At 35.6% G+C, this 8974-nt stretch overlaps 1 long non-coding RNA gene across 1 annotated transcript; it reads left to right on the top strand.

Annotated features, from left to right (window-relative positions):
- Positions 1–2141: 2141 nt before the first annotated feature.
- On the top strand, positions 2142–6250 carry LOC129619410 (uncharacterized). Its single transcript, XR_008697868.1, has 3 exons — positions 2142–2275; positions 3254–3304; positions 6210–6250. It is a non-coding gene; the product is annotated as an uncharacterized LOC129619410 (long non-coding RNA).
- Positions 6251–8974: the final 2724 nt, after the last annotated feature.

An 8974-nucleotide genomic window follows, 5' to 3' on the forward strand; every position in this document is an offset into this window, starting at 1 on the left:
TTGGCACATGTTATGATGCTCAAAGAGCCCTACAGAGTGTAAAGACGTGGGTGTGGAATAAAAAAAAACCCCACTAACTCAGCAAATGACTTTGAATGAATGTTAATTTTTTCAACAGATCAACACATATTTATTGTGTCCACAGCTGGCTAATCCGGTGCCAGGCATTGTATAGGCGGGGGCTTTATGTCAATAGGAAAGGACTATTGTAGGGTTCTTATAGACAGTACCTGTTGAAACACAGCCGGCACTCAATACCAAAGGTTTTGCTGTTTTTCTTTTGTACATGGCAAGGACCAAAAAATGACTATTTCCTAATAGAAAATAACTTAGATTCTACCTCAAATCAATTTTTAGTTTGCACATTTAAAAGTATGAAACCAAAGATTACCAGCGTATGTTGGTTTCTCAGTTGTGTTCGACATTGCGACTCCATGGATTGTAGCCCATCAGACTCTTCTGTCCGTGGAATTCTCCAGGCAAGAATACTGAAATGGTTAGTCATTCCCTTCTCAAGGGGATCTTCCCTACTCAGGAATCAAATCCAGGTCTCCTGCATTGCAGGTGGATTCTTTACCATCTGAGTCATCAAGGGAGTCCAAAGATTACAAGAATAACATTCAAAAACAGTGCTCTAAACATGTATGTATAAACATGCAAATGGCACCTGAAGAGCTTGAAAAGTAGTAAGTGATTTTTGCATTTGTGTCCTTTTTCAATAGTTTTTTTTGGCTACTGGTTGTGAAAAAACATTACAAGTAAGTCTCAGGACAAACTAATAAAAAGCAAAAAATAATATTGCTTTTGTATATATTTGTATAGTGCTTTCTACATGAGAACCAGGAAACTATAAGAAAAAATGGAGAAATGACACAGCAATCTGAGGAATGCCACTGAGAGTTTATGCCATGTTTCAGACATTCTTTTTCTTCATGATGCCAGTCCATTGTTTAATGCTCCTCTATGTCCCTCTGCCCACAATGGGGTCGCTGTTGTTTTCTCAGCTTGTTGCTGTTGGTTGCTAACTGTCACTTTCCGTTGTTTTGTCTTGTCTCTCTCACTTGGAGAAAGGACTGAACTCTACCTCGACACATATCTTCACTACAAGTTTCTACAAGAAAATATTTTTAATGTCTGGGGAATTTTCAATATTAATAACTGTTAATTAGTTTTAAACATCTCACGCCTCTAAGGAGGTTCTGAAGTTTACCTACACGAACAGTCACTGCGGAACTTGATTACTTACTGCTTTCAACTGCAGCAAGAAAATGATTTCCCATTAAAGCAGCATCACTTTCTTTGCCCCCTCTCTCAAAACACATACATACACAACTTCCAAAGCCAAGAAAGTGGAATTAATTTTACTGTCTTCTGGCAGTACACACAAAGCTCATTTATCCTTTATTTATTTAAACAAAGTAGCAAAAAACACCCCTTCATCTCATGCCTATGCTTGTGTTTCACTTATAGAAGAAGGAGTTAATTGCACAGTTTTTTAAAAAAAGATGTTATTAATATTATTTACATTGCCTGTATATTACCCTGGAATATTCATCTAAAGTTATAATATCACACATTGGCTTTCTTAAGCTGTTGGTTTAGTGTTATATTAGTTCTTATCACAACAGTGCCCTGTATCATATAAAAAACATATTTTCTAAAATGCTCTGATAATGACGGCATGAGAGCAGGAAAATAATACTCTTAACCTGGCAATTCATCACCCAAAAAACAATTTTCCCAGATGATATATTGCCAAGATTCACACTGCTGGTTGTGCATAAGGAAGAGACCACGTATTGTTCTGCAACCACAGTCTAGTATTATTAAACAATAAAAAGACAGATGTACAAACAGCTTTTGGATTGAGCATAATTATTTAAATTATTTGCAGCATCCTTAAATAGCTTCTCTCAAAACTTATTTCCATTTGAGAATTTATGGCACTGTGATCTTTCCCCAAAGTCTTTTTGTATTGCTTCTTGTCAAAAATTAATTTGAGTCAATCCCAGTTTTTCAGCTTTACATTCATTGCAATCCAATCAGCCCACAGAAAACCTACTCAGTAACACACAAGGTTGTAAACCAGTACTCTTCAAGACCCTCATAAATCTATCCTTCACTTTAAAATACTAGGGACTAGCAGACTTGCAGAACAATCACAGTCACATCAAAGATGTTGGTGTCTGCAGCCACTCACAACCAGACCTAGATGTAGGCAGAATGCTCATCAGATCTGCCTGAATAATGGCTGAGTTTTCACACATAGGATTAGGTAATGTTCTTCAATAAAATAAATTTATGTTTGATATTTTTTCATCCCCCCAAACATAAAAGCTGTAAACAGCCACAACCCTTTGAAATGGAATGGCCTTCTGTGACCCTCAGGCTGAAATTTAAGAGTGTTCTGCCACTGACTCATTCCCATTCCCATGGAAACAGTCACCAGGAATGATTCTGCTGTCATTATTTTCAAGCATTTACCCTGGTCCCAGGGATTCGGTGCTGTGTCCATGGAAGTCAGAAAGGAAATGAACATCAGTCTCATGGAATGAACTCAGATAACTGTCAACGGATAGGCTGAAAGTCAGATACGTCCCAAGAAATCTGTCTTTTTAAAAAATATGTTTTAATGTGTTTTTCTGTTTGTTTGTTTGTTTTTCTTTCTTTCTTTTTTTTGGCCATACCTCACCACATGCAGAACTTTCCTAATCAGGGATTGAAACTGTGCCCCCAGCAGTGGAAGCCTGGAATCTTAACCACTGGACCACTAGGGAAATACAAATGCTTTTCTATTTATTAAAAGAATTGATTGCATAAAAACTGTAAGGATGCACAAGAAGCTACAAATAGTTATTATATAGGGAGAATTTGGAACTTGGGATTGGAGAATAGAATGGAAACTTTCTAGCTTTTTTTTGGCTTTTTAATTACAGAAATTTTAAAACAAAAAATAGAATAGGATAGTGAATCCTCGTATATCCATTATCCAACTTTTAACTTTCTCAGTTAGTTAATGGCCGATCATGTTTTATCTATACTCTCAGTCACAACTGGATTATTATCAAGCAAACTCTAGACATCATACAATTTTATCCACAAATACTTAGCATTTATCTTTTAAATATATGAACACATTAAAAATATAAACAATATACTCTTTTTATATATTAACATTTTAACAGTAATTTCAAATATCATAAAATAGTGTTCCACGTGTCCTCATTATTTTTTCATCAATTTTATTTTTTAGTTGGTTTGTACATATCGTGATCCAGGCAAGTTAGATCTGGAGCAGATGCAGGTATGATATTTTGATAGGAAAACTTTATGTATGGTGTACAATTCTTCCATCACAAGATAGAAAATGTCAAATTGTCTTTCTTTCGGTGATGTTAGCAGATTGCTGAACATTGTCTACATCATCATTTCACTGGTGATCTGAATTAAGTGAGTGAATCATCTATTTAAAAAATTAATAAAACATAATTTTTAAAAATTCAGAAAAATAATGCAGTAGGACTCACTCTAATGTAATAAAAATCAAACATGCAGAATGGTCTGAGCAAGCTTATGTAACTAGCCCACCTAATATTCTGGAAGTCCAATCTTGTTTACTCAAATCCCATCTTGTCCCAAATGAGGTCTGACGCCATCTGGTGGTGCATGCCCACTCTGACAAAAATATTGATGAGGATGTTTCTGGGTCCTCTTGCTGACTGTGACTTCCAGGAAAGTCCTAATGAGTTGGTGCCCCGACCCCACCACCGCCCCAACCTTCCTTTATTTTCTTCAGTTCGATCTGGAGAAATCAGGCTATAAGGATACTGGAGACAACAGGACGCACACATCAAGCTTTCAGTTTCTCAAGAAGGGATTATCTGCCATTTTCTTAGACTTTCCCTTCAATTTTCTTATTATCCTCCAACTCCCAGAATGTAAGGATTTTAGCAAAATGAAGATGCATGCGATGATCCTCTGACCATGGGATTTTCCAGGCAAGAATGCTGGAGTTGGATGCCATACCCTCCTCCAGGGGATCTTCCAACACAGGGATGGAACTGGCAGGTGGGTTCTTTACCACTAGCACCACTTGGGAAGCCCAGTCTTACATATACACCCACGTAAAACAAAGCCAACACACTTTTGGACTCTGTCTTGAAAAATTACATAGGTTGTAGTAGACACAAATTGGAGAGGCTCTCTTTTTATAAAAGTTTCTAACCTAAATCTTTGCCTGACTGATTGAGTCAAGCAAAGAGAAAAACTAACCAAAGAGGAACAAACCAGATCCTCTCATGAGAACTGCCTGGACCATTCAGAGATGGAAAGTGTCAGTCTTAGATACTTCTGATAGTTGTGCTCACATGAGATTTGGGAGATCCTGCTGCTAAGGACCTCTGGGCAATCATTGCTTGGGTCCTTCCTGAAGCTTCCTTGTTCAGCTTTTATTTTGACTCTGTAAGATAGCCCAGGTTCCTTCTAATATGGTGATTATTAATAGAGTCGCATTCTGCCACTTGAACTAAAACATTTTCAACTGGTACATCAGTATATTACTGCACATTTCTCAAAAATGTGAATTTCAATGGATACATGGTGGATGTTTCATATGTATTTAAACATTCCATTGTAATTGGTCATGATTGCTAACATTTTTCAATAATAAAAATAATGTAATAAAACTTCCCTGGTGGCTCAGACAGTAAAGTGTCTGTCTACAATGCAGGAGACCCATGTTTGATCCCTGGGTTGGAAGATCTCCTGGAGAAGGAAATGGCAATCCACTCCAGTACTATTGCCTGGAAAAATCCCAAGACAGATGAGCCTGGTAGGCTACAGCCCATGGGGTCACAAAGAGTCGGACACGACTGAGCAACTTCACTTTCTATACATAAACAATAAATAAAGTTTTCCCAAATTTTATATTATTTCCTTAAAAGGTGTCAAGATTTTATGATATACAGTGTAAAAACAAATTTTGAGAGGACTGATATCAAGTCACCAAATTACTATAATTTTGTAATTAAACGTTTGTCTTACCACATCTTTATCACAATCGATTATTATAATTTATACAGGTTTTTGCCAATTTAATATGCTATATTGAAATATAAAAGCTATATCAAATAGGTCCTTTCATTGTGTATTATGTTGAATATTTTAAATATTTATTTATTTATATATATATATTTATTTGGATATATATTTATCCTGTCAATTTATATTCCTTTTCCCTTTCCTATGGCATTGTTCATCTTTTCATTGATTTGTAAGTTACTTCTCTTTTGATAGAAAAATACTCTTTCCTGTAATAAATATTACAAGTATTTCTTTCTTGTTAGTTTGTTTCTTTTCTTTATGCTTGTTTTTGTTTTCAAAATATATGGACGTTTTTAACTTTAGGTATTTATTTTTCAATATTTTGTTTCATAAAGTTTTTGCTTAGAAAATGTCTACACTTCAATTTTATATATTCGTAAAATACTTTTTAAACATTTAAATCTCTGGACTTTATATGATTTTGTTTTATGGAAATGATCTCTTTTTTCAAATAAGTAGCTAGATATTTCAATATTATTTATTAAATAAACTATCATTTCTTAATGGCTTTGAAGTAGGAAATTTATCATATACTAAAATCTTATAAATGTTCTACAAAAGTTCATTGAGTTTTTAAAAACCACTTCTATGCTGGTTCTGCTATGATTTATTTACTTTTTTATTCTATAATATGTTTTGGAGAAGGAAATGGCAACCCACACCAGTATTCTTGCCTGGAGAATCCCATGGACAGAGGAGCCTGCTGGGCTACGGTCCATGGGGTCACAAAGAGTTGGAAATGACTGAAGTGACTTAGTATGCATGCACACATAATATGTTTTAAATTCTGGCAGGGGAAGGTCTGCTTCTCATTTTTATTTTTCAAAAATATTTAGCTATTCTCATTGTTAAATGTATTTTAGGTAACTTTAGAAGCCTGTTTTGCTCTTGCCAATTATTTTTGTGTGAGATTTTGTTTAGAAAGGAATTGATATTTTGATATTATGAAAGCTTTCAGGTGTATGATATATCTTTACATTATTTCAAATCTTCTATTATGTCTTGCAGTAAAATTGTTTGTAGTCTTAAAAATATATGTAACTCTAGTACATTTGTTGCTGTTGTTTAGTTGCTAAATCATGTCTGACTCTTTTACAACCCCACAGACTGTAGCCTGCCAGGCTCCTCTGTCCATGGGATTTCCCAGGCAAGAATACTGGAGTGGGTTGCCATTTCCTTTTCCAGGGAATCTTCTTGACCTAGGGATTGAATCCTCGTCTCCTGACAGGCAGATTCTTTGCCACTGAGCCACCAGGGAAGCCCCTCTAGCACATTACTTGATAAGTTTATTCTTAAATATTCTATATATTTGGTTCCATTCAGAATGAATCTTTTAAATCTTTGCACTGAATATAATGGTAGTTCATAAAGGTATTGATCTCTTTATGAGAACCAACTCAGTTGACTCTCGTTGACCTTACAGAGAGACACCCCTATTATTAATAGGTAATAGAAAATTTATCTTTTTCTACAGTATTTATGACCTTCTTTTCTTTTGGCCTTGTTGCATTGTTCCTCTATACTAGATAAGACAACAGTCATTTTTGTCTTGATTTTAATATTTACATTGCATTTGATATTGTCTCTAGGTTGAGAGTTTATTATGAATAAAGCATAACTTTTATCAAATGCCTCTTAACCAGTGATCAACATATAAATATTTCTCCTTTATTCAGTTGGTGAGATAAATTTATTAAATCAGCTCCCAATATTGAAATGTTTTCCTTTCTTTTCCTAAATCATCTTAGATCATAGTACATTATTTTCATTAAAAGAGAGGATCTTATTTTCTACAACTTTATTAAAGAATTTTAACTTTATTAAAAGTGAGTTTCTTTTATCATTTTGTGCTACCATTGTTAGCTTTAGTGTCGGTGCTGCTTTCTCAGTTCAGTTCAGTCCAGTCACTCAGTCGTGTCTGACTCTTTGCTACCCCATGAATCGCAGCATGCCAGGGCTCCCTGTCCATCACCAACTCCTGGAGTTCACCCAAACTCTTGTCCATCAAGTTGGTGATGCCATCCAGCTATCTCATCCTCTGTCGTCCCCTTCTCCTCCTGTCCCCAGTCCTTCCCAGCATCAGGGTCTTTTCCAATGAGTCAACTCTTTGCATCAGGTGGCCAAAGTATTGGAGTTTCAGCTTTAGCATCAGTTCTTCCAATGAACACCCAGGACTGATCTCCTTTTGGATGGACTGGTTGGACCTCCTTGCAGTCCAAAGGACTCTCAAGAGTCTTCTCCAACACCACAGTTCAAAAGCATCAATTCTTCAGCACTCAGCTTTCTTCACAGTCCAACTCTCACATCCATACATGACCACTGGAAAAACCATAGCCTTGACTAGATGGACCTTTCTACTGGTATTTTAATTGGACTTGTGTTATACTCACAAGTTATTTTAGAAAAATTTCCCTCTACTTAGTATTTGGTAGTCTATTCTTGGAACATATTATTTCTCCTTGTATTCAAGTCTTAGTGTTGATCACACTACATGAGGCAGCGCCATGTGATCTGAGAGTTGAAGAGTTAACTGGCTGAAGGTTTGGGGTCTTGAGAGGACATTCCAGGAAGGAGTTTTAAAGAGAGAAATTACATGATCCAATTTGCTCATTGAATAGATGTTCCTGTTGATAGGCATAAATAACGTTTCCAGACTTATTTAAATGGAGAAAAAGCTGTGGAGGGGAAAAGGAATTGGAACCAGAAAAGAAGGAGCAGGGAATGTGGAAAGATGGGAGAGATTTTCTCATATTTAAATGGCAATAGAGAAACAGAAGGAAGGAGAAATTAATGGTATAATAGAAAGAAGGGATCGTTTATAATGTAAGGTTTTCTAAAAGGCAGGAAGTGATAGGATGTAAGGACAGATGAAGGTTTAGCTTCTGATAAGAAGGGTAAGATTACTAGCATTTTATGGGAAAGAAAGAAGAAGTTGGGGCCAGAGGCAGGTAAGTGGGTTAGATGAATGGAGGAAGTGGGTTGGATGAATGGAGGAAGCTGGAAGGGTTTCCCTCTCATGAAGTTGGGGCAGTTACCTGCTCAGCTGGAGGAGGAGTAGGCAGGGTGGGGGGTGGGGGGGGGGTGGGGACAATCATAATGGGAGAGGAAGTGGGCCATGAGAATAGGATTCTTCAGAAGTTTGGAGGTTGCAACTGAGGTTGAATATCCAGAATTTAGTGTGAGTCTAATGGATAATTTTCCATTATATTTTCTGACTGGGGATTGTTGGGGATATGGGAGAGCCAGTGATACAAAAATATACTTTTCCCTATTCTGACTAATTTACTAAGCTTATTAGTTCCAAGAGGTTTATTTGAAACATGATTTTAATTTTTGGCCTGTACATTATCAATAGCCATAATAATTTAATCTCCTATATTTCCAATGTTTAGTTCATATTTTATATTTTGTTTCATATTTTATTTCATTGGTATAAACTCAATGTATAATTTTTACAATAACACTTATAGCAGGGATTTTTGCTTTGCTCCTGATTTTAATGGGACTGCCTGTAATATTTTATCCTGAAATGTGATAGTGGCTTCCTTCTTTGATGATTTGATAATGTTTAGAAAGTTTTCAACTTCTAGTTCTCTAATCTTTAAAAAAATAAGAATAGTTTGTAGCAAAATCTCTTTCAGTATGTATCTATTATCTATCCCCTACTATTTTTTTTTTTTTTTTGAATCTACTTAATGGATCTGTGAATTCCAGAGATAAATCTTGCTTGGTTGATTTTTAACATACTCTTGAATTTAGTTAGCTAGGAATTTACTTCAGATGTTTTAATGTATCAAAAAGGGATTGACTTTTTATTCTGTTTGAGTATCAGAGCTAAGTTAGCTTTAAAAAACAAATTATGTAGCTATCT

Source organism: Bubalus kerabau, chromosome 9 (assembly GCF_029407905.1).
Source record: "Bubalus kerabau isolate K-KA32 ecotype Philippines breed swamp buffalo chromosome 9, PCC_UOA_SB_1v2, whole genome shotgun sequence".
Lineage (NCBI taxonomy): Eukaryota > Metazoa > Chordata > Mammalia > Artiodactyla > Bovidae > Bubalus > Bubalus kerabau.